General features: G+C 32.1%; 1 pseudogene; it reads right to left on the bottom strand.

Moving 5' to 3' along the window:
- Positions 1-9,770: 9,770 nt before the first annotated feature.
- On the bottom strand, positions 9,771-10,835 carry LOC149577544 (chitinase 2 pseudogene; annotated as a pseudogene).
- Between the last annotated feature and the right edge of the window lie 2,641 nt (positions 10,836-13,476).

Below are 13,476 nucleotides of genomic sequence, written 5' to 3'. Positions count from 1 at the left end.
GGTTGTAGTTTTGGTGGGGCTTCTAGTAGTACTACAATATTCTAGAATTAGAACTTGATTAATGGGGAAGTCTTTATGTTAGATGATTATTTGGTCTTGGTTAAATTTTATCATATCAGGGATGATTTTACTTGGGTTACCTCTAATATCAATGCTCCCAACACCAAGTCTTGTAGAGTCAAATTATGGAACATATTTTCTTATTGTAGGAACAAAAGTTAGGACACTAATTGGCTCATCATGGGGGATTTCAATGCTCCTCTTTTATGATAGTGAAAAGTTTAGAGGAATTGCTAGTTAGATGGATGATAGATTGGCTCAAATAGAAATTATTATTCAACAAGCTCTAGTGGATGTTCATCTTTAGGGGAACAATTATACATGGTCAAACAAAAGACTATGGGATGACTTTTTTCAAGTTACACTAGATAGAGATCTCATTTCCAATGATTGTTTAGTCAAAAAATAAATTCTATTACCTGTATCTCTAGATTTAGATAGAATAATTTCCCTATATCTTTTGTTTATGATCTGATGACTATTAAGAGAAACTTCTCATTTAGATTTGAAAAAAATGTAGCTATATCATCCTGGATTTCAAGATAAAATAAAACAATGGTAGAACATTAAAGTTGATTGCATTGTCATGTTTAGGATGGCCAAAAAATTAGACTTGCTAAAGTGAGTGTTATAAAGTGGAACAAAATTTTGTTTGGAGACATATTTGCACCAAAAAGTGAAATCCATATTGAAATTAGAGAAGTTCATGATACTATCCAAACTAAAGGGTACTCTTCACAACTTATAGATAGGTAGAATGATATCCATTTCAAAGACCATGACATCATTTTAAAGGAGGATACTTTCTCAAAGAAAAGTTCTCATGTTCTTTGATTGTAAGAAGGGGATGTAAAAATCATATTATTAAATTTAATTTATCTAAAGCACATAGTTGCTAATACAAATTCTCACATCACGAATGACAAGGGAAATATCAATAATGAATTGGAGAATCAAAGTGAGATGGTTAGGTTTTTCTTTGATCTAATGTTTGAAGAGGTGGAATTGAATCTTGATGATCAAAGTCACCTTCTTTATTATTTTCCCCCCATCCTAGATGAGAATCAAAGAAATCCATTCCCTCTTCCTCCAAGATAAGGTAATCTGTCTTTTTTTTTTAAGGGGTTAAGGCTCCTAAGATGGATGACCTTCCCTAGTTTTTCTTCCGTAAATTGTGTGACATCCTGTAGAAATATGTTTAAGATGCTATTAAAGATCTCTTCAAGGCTAAAATTATCCTAAAGAGAATTAATGAAACTTTTATCGTTCTCATTCCTAAGAATCATGGACATGATTCCTTATATATTGTTTTAGATTGATCACTTTTGCTAGCAATGCATCATAATATTCACTGACTACTTTTGTTATGGTTAAGGAATTTTTCTGTCGATGGCTTATCTTGAGAAAGTGAAAAATTAATGACCTACAACTATAATAATGAAATTAATTCCTCTACACTATAACTTCTTTGTTCTCCAAGGCTTATCTTCTTCAAGGTCTTTGTTCAATTCCAAAGTTAATCTTCATGTACTTTTTTTTTTCTCCTTTTTTTGTCACACCAGTATGATACAAGTCATGGAACCATTTAATTAATGTCTAGGTTGGAAAAATAAATTGTCGACATTTTTTTTTTTAATATCAAATATTGGAGAGAATTTATTAGAAGATAATTGTAAATCATTGATTTTTTAGTTCATGTCATAGGTAGGATACTATTGCCTCTGTTGGATGCAATATGGGCAATTAATTCAACCAATAGATTTTAAGTATTTTTTAAAGATATAATTTTTTCTATACTTTATAAAGTTACATATATTTTAGCATTTAATAAAACTTAATTATTTGATTTTGCATTGGCTATAGAGGAAAAAGGCAAGGGAAAAAATCAATTTTATGAACCAAGAATAGTAAAAATTGGATGCAACATATACCACAACACTAGCCTCCCTTGAATTTCTTGTAAGCATTGCTTCCTAGGAAATCTATGACCATTACTCCAATCCTACTCTCATCAAGAGACTATTATTGTGGATTCTTCATTTCCTACACATAATAGTTTGTGAAGCCCTAAAAGATTCACCATGATTCTTGTCAATTTCACAAGTTCCCAATATGATTGGTAAATTCAAATGCATTCTCTGACCATTTAGCTATTCTACTCTCTCAAAATATACCTTCTTCTCCACCTAAAAGTAATTTGATACCAAATCCTCAAATAAACCTTGAACAAAACTAGAAGATGATTTGTAGGAACTGAGATGAAATAAATAAAACTTAGTTCTTGCTCAATGAACATGATATTAGTGTCTGACCTCTACAGAGCTCATCTAGATTGATCTAGGTTCATTTGAAAGGATAATTGCAAGCAAAACATTGTCATTTCCAAATAACCCATAAGAAATATGAAACAAATAAGTACTTAAAATCTACATGCAAGAGAATAGACAACATACCCAAAAAAAGTGACATAAGATATACCCTAGGAAACCCTCATCAAGGGAAAATCCCAACGTTCAAAAGAATCCATTAATGTATTATTAAGAAAAAATGCCAATTTAATACAACCATGGAATCCTTTAAAGCCATAAACACAACCAAGCAATCCATGTGACCAAACATGAATTCACACATCTCATGCCATGCATCTAACCTTCACAAATTCTCCCCTTTCTAACCTATCTTGCTTGACTTTATTATTTTGCTTTCTTCCCTTGCCTCTACAACTACCCTTGTGGTTGATTTTATAGTAGCAAGCTCTATAAAACCACCAAGTGTTACTACATAAACCATGTGCTAGCAAAACACCCAGTGACCTACATTTAATATTGGACATTTAATTATTTTCACCAATATTAAAAAATTACATTAAATATTATCATAATGTTATGATACAACTCATCAAGTATATCCCATGGGAATCTCTACATGTTGCATATCCATCTAAGTGATCCTAGATGCAGCATTATGTAATAAAATAAAATAAAATAAAATAATATAAAAATATTATGCAATTTTTGCAATAGCCATTATCTCAACAATCTCCCACTTGTTGTATACATTTTATAGGGTCAATCCATAGCCATATAAATGAACAAGGAAAAAATCACTACTACTACATCCACCATCATGGATCAAAGTACACCATGTGCTACATCTTGGTATCCAAGAAAAAGTAAAAGTATACAACATCTCAACCATGATTGATCCACCTCCTATTATGTCATTGCCACTGGACATATACATAGAAGTCATCCAAAGAGAAAGCTACCCAAGCTGTCACATACAAATAATAAAATTTTGTACCAATTGAAATACCAAGAAAAAGAACCAAATCCAAAGGTAATCATGTGTATTTGTAACTATCAAAATCCATAGCTGAAATAGCAACCACAACAAGTACCAACCCATCCAACTATCCATACCTCCAAAGGTATACCATTAAAATCTTATATCATCAACATATCCACTATGTAAGTTGCAATCACAAACCAACAGAGAAATACATGTTATATATACACTAAGAAGCTCACATTGTAAACGATAATGCCAAATATATAGCCAATCCACTCACAATATCTAATAGAAATGACTAAATTTAGTATCAAGGACATCCAAAACATACATAAATGAATAAATTACAAGAAAAAATCTCATAACAAGTCACCAACGCTCTCCCAAATTCTCCACAACCAACAAAGGAAAGAGATAAAGGAATAACCATTTCATCTTTCACAAGAAATACATGAACACAAACCATTGATCACAATCTCCAAAAAATAAAAAATTCAATTTAAGTGAAATTGAATATCTAGGAATATAATCGAGACCAAAGAGAAACCATGAAAATTATAACTTGTATCATGTCCTTCTACACACACCTCTAGATGTATACTGTGCCAAGTAAGCTCTACTCTATGAAACCCCAACCAAGAAGCCATAATAACATCCAAACCATATCATATAACTAATCAAGAATGTAAGCCTCTCATAAGAAGATCAAACTCATAATCCATTCCTAAACCAAGAAATAACCATTCCCAATCCAAGGAATATGCCCAATATAAAACCATCTCCATAACTCAACCAACATAACAATAAGATATGCACAAGGACATAACCAATGCTAAACCATCTCTCAAATGAACCCCCCTGAACTAACTCATGTACCATAGCTCAAGATCCATATCAATGAAAGAAAAACATAAACTTAATGCACCTGAGAGAAACAATGGGCTATACCTCTCAAGTAGTAAATTTTTGAGTAGACCAAGAGTGAGAAATGAGAATGCTCATCAAGATATCCTAGTCTCCAACCAAGAATAATCTAAGAAAAATATTCTCTCAAGTCATATTAGGTGAATAGTATTGTTGCGAGGGTGTGTGAAAAGATGAACACTATTAGTAGTCAGTCTAGGTCAGCTACTCGATCCTTTAATTCTTTTGATAATGAGGTTCTCAAAATGTTGCTTGACTTGAGGTTACTTTCATACAAGACTTACAATATGAGATTTAAGGGTAACAAAAAGGAGGTGAGATGGTGTGAACTGATTGCCCCACTATTCAAATTAAATTTTGATGGGGTATCATGGGGTTATCCATGAGAATTAGTTGTAGGTGTTTGTATAAGGAATTATAAGGAAGATGTCATAGTTGCAAGAGTTATACCATTTCCTTTAGGAACTAATAATCAAGTAAAGGCCATAGCATTATATCATGGTCTTCTATTGGAAATTTAGCTTACATTTTTGAAATCCACATTTAGAGAGACTCAATGTTAATTACTTAGGCTCTCCAACAAGGAGAGTAGATTATATTTGGGAAATTAACTACATTCTTTAGAAAGTGCTACCATTACTAGAGAAGTTTCACAATTATGAAATCTCACATGTAAACCAAGAAGGCAATTCCCTAGCAAATTTTTTAGATAACCTCACACTTGAAAAGTAGTATTTTGAATTACTCCCACATGAAGGAGCTAGAATGGTTTATCCAAATGTATTTGACATTGTTGAGAAAGAAAAGTCAACTTCATATTGATGATTTGGCAACCTCTATTAATTTAAAGATGTACTGTTGAGGTACATTTTGATATATGAATATGAGAGTTGGTAGGATGTAGTGATCCCTAATCCCAGTCAAAGAGACTAAACATCCAACTAGTTATTATTTCTAGGATAAAAATATCCTACAACCAAATTCAAATAATCACCATTAGCTAGAATTAACATGTCTTGCACAATAGACTTCTTTTTGTATAGATGTCAGAGTTTGTATGACTTCAGATTTCTTCAGTTGGGATTTTTTTTCACACCTTTGAAGCTGAGATGTATTAAACACTAATTTTTTATACCATATTGAGTATCATTTTGCATGATTATCTTTCAAATGGTCACAATTCTTTTGTAATGAGCGGACAACTATCATATATTTACTCGGTGAATAAAATAAACTTTATGGCATAATCACCATTTTGACATAGGCTATTAGGGTAATCAATTAGAACCAAAGGACTTCTCAGGTTCTATTATGGCTAGTGTCAAAGAATAGGGTGATTTAGTGGCTGTTTTTTCAACTTGTTTCCATGTTGATGATTCTCATCTTGCATACAATATGCTCTCCTTACTTGAAAGAGAATTCAATTAGAAAGGATGATGGGAATAGCAAAATTCTTTTTAGTAGTTGTTTTTCTATTTGGTATGTCACAAAAAATAGAGGTAATCCTTGTAAAGATGCATGCAAAACTCTTAGTTTACCTAGATTACTATTTCTTTGAATGTTCAATAGGATTTTCAGCCTTGTTATTTTCTTTGCAAGTAATTCTTAGTTCAAAGTTTGAGGGTTAGACTAATGTGTATGGGCTCATTATTCCAATGCAACATGTTGCAAAGATAGAGTTAATACCTACATAATTTTTTTTTCCTAGTGTGTCTTTCCATAACCACTTATGTAGTTGATAGGTATGAAAAACCTAGTTTGAGACATTCAACAAATCAATTGGATTTTGATGATGGGGGCGCTTCAATTTATGCTAGAGCTGCATATGGTCAATAAGTGAGGCTTGGTTGAGCTCTTGAAGAAGGTTTCAATGGTCATCCAAGGAGTTCTTGTGGTTATGACCAAGATTTTGGATATGCATGGAGTTCACTTTGTTGTCTACATATTCCTATTGTGTTTACCCTATGAGGCACTAATATGGGCATAGATTGGATTATCTTTGAGCTTTAGATGTTTTGGTTAGGTTCTTCTTCTAGTAAATGATAGATTATACATTATATTTGAATTCTTATATTTAGTTGTTCATTTTTTAAATGGTTAATTTTCATATAGAAAGGCATCTATTTCCTAGATTCTAGTTCGAGATTGAATGAAGATAGGATGATATATGTTAGCATCATTATTGTAGAAACAATATATACTATGAATATAAATATATAACCACGTTTTTGCCTTTTGTCCAAAAAAAAGTAGAAGATTGAATAACATGTATATCTTTGATATTTTTGTTTGAAGACTTGGCATTTGGTTATTTTGGATAAGTGCTTTTCTAGCTCATTGCTTGGTTGTCACGGCCTCGGGTGTGGCTAGAAAGTTGTTACTATTTCATGGGTTCAAGGCCTTTCCCTTCATTCTCTATCAAAAATAGTACATGACATGATATTATCCATTGTAGTATTATTATATCACTCCATAGTTGTATTGGTAATGATCTCTAGGGATGTATTCCTCTTTGATCATTTAGATGTAAAAAATTTCTAGTGAAATTACATGCAATCCAAAGTTTTGTGCAGCAAATCCTTGCTAAAAGCCACCCTATCACCCAAATATATTCCTATAGCCATTTCATTTCTCTAGGTAGGAAAATTTTCCACTACCATTTTCTTTCTTTATTCTTCTAAGATCACATTTATCCTTGACATCCACCTCTAGATTATCCAATCACATAACTATCTTCTCTAGATCATTAGCATAACAAATGGTTTTTTATTTGAAATAGTGTTGATTAAATGTTCTAGTCCAAGGAAGTCAATAGGCATGCTTTGACTTCAATAAAGAAATTTTGGGTGGAAATTTTGAAGGTGAATATCCAATACTTATCATCAGATGGTAGATTAAATATAGTTTATATGCACCACTTTTGTTCTATTCAATCAATTTAGACATAATGTCCATATATCTTTATATTTCTTCCATTTTTCTTCACTTTCTATAAATATCAAAGATTGGGCTAAAATCATGGAAATCTCATCTTATGTGAAAGTCTTGTATTTTTTATAAAGAAACCCTAGAAATCCTTATCACCCCTTCCCAATCTAGGTTTACTCATTCCTCTAGTCTCAACTGCATGGCCAAGGACTCTAGTCATGATACTCTAGCTAGTTTATACTAAGATAGTGGATGAATAAATAACTTAAAATTACATTGATTTTGTTTCACCCTTTAACTCCCCAAGTTGATTCTTTCTTTCAAAGAAATTATATAGAGATGGTGCCCAGTATTCAAGCATGTGGTGAGAATAGGGAGAGTAGGTCTCCTGTTAACCATGAACTTCCCATTGACTCTACCTTGCTCAATTTTAAGCATAGAAGTCCTCAAGATTTAATGGCCACCCATAATGTGGCTAATAATTTATATATAATGAATAAGTGGATGCTTCAAGAGATTTCTAAAAATAATGTTAAGCTTACGGGCATTAAGAGATGAGTCAAAAAATAAGAATATTTAGAGAAAATACAACACCTAGGATGAAAATGAAATCAAATTCTTCATGGTATGTCTCAAGAGAGGTATTGAGTATGTGGAGATTATGTGGACTAATCATGAACGCCAAATTATTGGTCTAAAAAATAAAATTTATAATATAAATAATAATACTTTTGTACTCATTACTTTTAGCCATAAATGATATTTTTAAGAACATTCATACTATGTTAATAAGTTTGAAACACTCTACCTTAAGCCTACTCTAGTTATGAATATAGATATTGGAGATAAGAAGACTCAAAGGAATGTAGATAAAAATAGAAGCACTTGTATCAAAACAAGATGGTGTATCAAAAGAGTGTGGTTCAATTTGTTTAATTATTCAATACTTGAAGAAAATCATCTAGGATACTTCTTGACTGGAAGTCAAGTCTAATGAGGCCATGTAGTTTTTGTTTAGTCTGCTCAATCTTTTTCATTTCCTACTATTGTCTTTTAGTGTTTTAAGTTTGTAGCACTGTTAAAACAAAAGTAAAATTATTTATAAAGGTACTAATAGTAGTGAAATATTCCAATAAATTAAAGACAACCTTTGAACTTTAAGACACATTAACGGATAGTTTACTTGTTAAATAATAAAAATGATACCTGAACATCCCATGGGTCATTCCTAAGGATAGCCTTAGGATGAAAAATGTTAAAAATATAGAAACAAAAAGCCTTTGGTGATAGTTTGAAACACGCCAAACTAGAGCCCATGAGGATATCAATACTTGTTTACCCATTCACTAAGCATGATTTTGTGACCAATTTCTACCAAATAAAATCATTATCCTTGTAAAATTATTTAATCATTTAAAAGATCCATCAAATTAAGTTATTGATTAAATGCTTCAACTTGATGATAAAAAGCTTACCATATTTAATATCTTGAGAATTATTTTTTGAAGTTGCTCCTTAAGTAGTAGCATTGTCTCAAATCTTCAAATCCTAAGGCCAACATAAATATTTATGTTGAAATAGCTTAATGCCATATAATAATGCAAAAAGATTGAAATATTGTAACACAAAAAATTTGAGAGTGGAATATGAACACACAACATAATTTTATTCTTGGAAGCACAATTAAAAATCAATAAGATTAATTGATTTATTAAGTGACGTGTCAATATTTACAAGAAGTTGATAGATGACAACTCACTAAAAAAAAATCTATGTTAAATTAAAACATTACCCAAAAAACTATTTTACAACAATCCCTATTCAATGAGAAGTGGTGGGTTCTTCATAGAGTTAGGGTATCTTTATTACAGCATGTCTAGTATATTACTTTGTACATGTATGATACTTTGATAAATTAAACAAAAGAAAACAAAATGAGGAGAATGACATCTATAGTGAGAAGGAAGTTTGGGTATGAAAATTATATATTTATCATGTATCCATATTTTAAGCTTTTTCCATAACAAAACATTTACAAGGTTGTCACTAGATAGAATCTCTTCAATTCAAAATTTGTCCATGAGCAAAATAGCGAGAGGACACAGAGTAATAATTGAGCTTAGCTAAATAAAGTGCAAAGCTACCATTTATTTGATACAATATATAGATATAAAATTCAATGTAACACACAACATAAATTTCATAGATTAAAAAAATCATTTACTGAAAATCTTGAACCTCGCAAAGATCATTTGTTTTAGAGATTACGGCCTCTCAAAATACAATAGATCAACTAATAATAAAGAAATTTTAAAAATCTAAATAAAATTATTTTAGAATCTCTTTCTAAATATTCTAATTGTATATCTAACTGACATCATTAACTAATATAACCTTATTTATTCTAAAATTCATAAATTTTTTTGATAAATAGTCCCTTCTCTATTAATCTTAGAATACTCTTTCATAACCTCAGCCCGAAATTCATTATTAATAACCTTAGAGTGGTCTTTCTTAATAGGTTTACTGAAGATTGATGCAAGTTTCTTTTGTCCAGGTTAAGGTTATCAGTCAGAGGCCAAGATACCTTGGGCTTCCTCTTCGTATTTGAAGCCATACTTTTTGGAGTCATCAGCAGACCAGACAACTATTCCCTCAAGCTTCTTCTTTTTTTTCAACTCTTTGCACGCGTCAAAGAATCCCTTACCTGGTTGGAGGCCACCTGACTCGCTATCTGTAGGGAAGCTGCTCAATAATCTCCCTCCCTTGTAATTAGAGGCCTGAGTGTCGAAATACTTTTGAAATTGCTTGACAGAAGTACTCTCATCGTAGGCATAGAACTGAAAATTAACATAATCTATGGATCGACCATACTTGTTCCACAGTGCCTTATAATTCGTCTGCACGGGGCCCTCATCTTCATACGGAGCAATGGACGCCATTGAAATGACCTTTTTCTTCTTCAGCTGTTCGATCAATCCCCCAACACACTCAGAAAATGTTTTTGGGTCTGAATGGTCAAAATGCTCGTAGTCGATGTCAATACCATCAAGATGGTATTCTTTGATTATCATTGTGAGAGAAGAAACGGCGTTGTTTACCCATGATGACACAGACGATGGTTGGAACTGCACATGGGTTTCATCCTCTCCTGCCACGTCACCGCCTAAGCTGACGGCAAACTTGACATTCTTATGCTTCGACTTCATCTTCAACACGTCCGCAGGGCTGAGATTATCAGTGTCCCAGAAGACGTTGAATTTGCCGTTTGTTGGAGAGGGAGAATGAGAAGAAGTTGTGTAGTCGATGGCAAATGACAGAATAAAATGGACCTCAACGTCTTCATTGATCGGCACATCTGAGAATTTGACGTTGAAGAACTCAGCGCCTATGTATTCCCTGAATAGATTACTATTGCCACCTGCACAGAATCATTTAGTGAGCATATTCAAGTCCCCAAACAACATAGAAAACTGAAATAACAATAAAGATGCAATAAAGAGATACATGCTATTGAATCATAATAAACATCTTCAACAATAGGATAACCTAGAAGATTACGAAAGCTTACACAGTGACCGGGGAAGAAACAAGAAAATCAAAAAAATGTAGATCTTCATGTAAAACTCCATGGTAACCGAGAATATTCACTTGTTGTCGCTTGAGATAACTGTGTTGTGAGAAGATTCAACAGGAGCGTCTTCTTTTATAAGGAGTCTATTGTTTGTTGAATTATTTTTGTCATCAGTACTTCTTCGTCTCCAATGTGTGATGAAAGGAAAAGACATGGGAGCCCGCGGATTGGACAAGATAAATATGAACATAGTGAGTTTACATTCTGGATTTATTCCTCTTGACAGTCTGTCTGATCTGGCAAAGATGTTATGCCTGGCATGACAATGAAATTTTCTAGGTAAACTATCGGTACTATCTATCACAATTGCCTGTTGTGGCTTTCGTGGGAACCTTTAAACGATGAAATTCGTTGCTTAAATAAATTGAATAGAGAACTCACCCCTCTTTATCATATGCGCTTGTGTCTCATAGGCCTGTCTTCAAAAGAGGTGTCTCTCAACGTCAATAGTTAAATGGGTGGCACGATTTTGACCAAAGTCTAGGTTAGAAAGCTAAAGTAACAGCCTTCTATTTGTTGAAAATTTCCGGTCTGTCTTTTTTTTTTTTTTTTTTAAATTTAAATAGAAACCGTATGTATATGTTAAATTTTGTTGTTGAAATATTATTCTAAATAAATTTATTTCGTTATGTCATATTATTACGATATAAGTTAAAATTATTTGTGTGCTTTTAAAAATAATAATATAATATAAATTATATTCATATAGAATTGTTCTAATAATTGTTATGGAGTTTGATACACTTGTACAAAAAGTGATTGAAACTTTTAAGAAAATAGTAAGAATATTAATTGAACTTGCATGGAATATCGTTTCATAGAATTTTAAGAAATTATTATATTGAAATTCTATTTAAAAGATATTTTTAACTTTTTAAGGAAATGAGATTACTAGTTGTCAATCTAAATTTCTATAGATTGATAAGTAGGAGATGATTTCCACAACAAGTGAAATTGTGATATCACTATCAGGATTTAACTATGTAGTTTTTGAGTCAAACTCATTGACCCATGTTTCATGAGTAGTAATTCAACACGAATCTATCTCTCATGAGAATAAATGGAACACTTAGCACTCATTCAATCTAGGTGATGCTCATGGAGGTGAAGCACCGAAACTTCCCTAGAGGTCACCCATCCCAGTACTACTCCATCTTGAGTGCACTTAACTATGGAGTTCCCTCCATGGTTAAACCCACTCTACTTGCGACCCCATTTGCAAAACCTTCACCAAGTGTTGTGCCTTCTGAACCATTCATTAGCAAGCCCCTTAAGCTCATTAATTGATAAGTAGGAAATAATTTACACAATAAGTCAAATTACGATATTGCTATTAGGATTTAACTATGTAATTTTTGAGCCAAACTCATTGATCTATGTTTCATGAGTAGTGATTCAACATGAATCCATCTCTCATGAGAATAAATGAAACACTTAGCACTCATTGGATCTAGGTGATTCTCAGAGAGGTGAAGCATTGAGACTTCCCAGGAGGTCACCCATCCCAGTACTACTCTAGCTTTATTGTGCTTAACTAAGGAGTGCTAAGTGTTCCATTTATTCTCATGAGAGAAGGATTCATGTTGAATCAATACTCATGAAGCATGGGTCAATGAGTTTGACAAAAAAAAAATTACACAATTAAATCCTAATAGCAATATCACTACAAAGAGATTGTCAAGGCAACTAATACTCCCAATAATCAAAGAAGGAAAAAAAAAAGAAAAAAAAACAAGATAAATCATTCAAATATAATAAAATTAATTCAAAAAAAAAAATTTGAAAAATCAATTGTCCTTTCTTGTTGTTCTCCTCATGTAATGTGAGTTCAAAGTATGCCAATGCAAGAATTTAAATAAATTATGGTCACCAATATCATATATTTAGCTCTCTATTTAGATTATTTTTAGTTGAATTTAGTCAAGATCCTATATTTGAAGGACTAGTTCCTAGGGTGATTGAATCGTTAATGTTAGAGTGAGTATTAATTTAACTAAGATGCTACTTAGGTTAATGAGATTGATTTCTCTATTAAAAAACTTAGATTGATTTGTTAAGAGAATAATTTATCAACGAGGTAATTTGATTGATTAGATAATAGAAGAGATTAGTGAGATAATAGAATGCATGTATGTGTTAACTATTTTTATTGATTACAAGACTAATTATTGTTAGAATGATTAGAAAAATGAGGGAGGGGGAGTGAGTACCAATTAAACTTTTAACAACTTCAAATAGCTCAATCAAACTCATAAATCCACTCTAAGAATATAGAAATTCTGTAGGGGTTGATGAAATCCAACTCTGCAATCACCAAGATCACCTGCAATGCAAATATCTTGCCAAAGAGAAACCTAAGGAGCAAGAGCTTGAAGGAAACAAAGCAAGAGAAAATATCTCACTATAGGAAAAATGAAATTGCTATGTGAATGGATGAATTTACAATGAGAGAGAGACCACTTATAAAGGCCTCGAGAAAGCTTGTAGAACAAGTTGGAAGGAGGTAGAAGATAAGGTTGACAACTAAGCACTCTACCACAAAAAGGTGGAACATGCTAGAAGGGAACAAACTCCTGTATTGTCAACAACTCATCACTACAACTATTAACTACTAAATATTAAATAAATGCATTAACCTA

This window comes from Cupressus sempervirens, chromosome 1 (genome assembly GCF_028749045.1).
Source record: "Cupressus sempervirens isolate cs-2001-9-10 chromosome 1, ASM2874904v1, whole genome shotgun sequence".
In the NCBI taxonomy this organism is placed as follows: domain Eukaryota; kingdom Viridiplantae; phylum Streptophyta; class Pinopsida; order Cupressales; family Cupressaceae; genus Cupressus; species Cupressus sempervirens.
The sequence above is the reverse complement of the archived record's forward strand: the minus strand, read 5'-3'. Positions and strand labels throughout refer to the sequence as shown.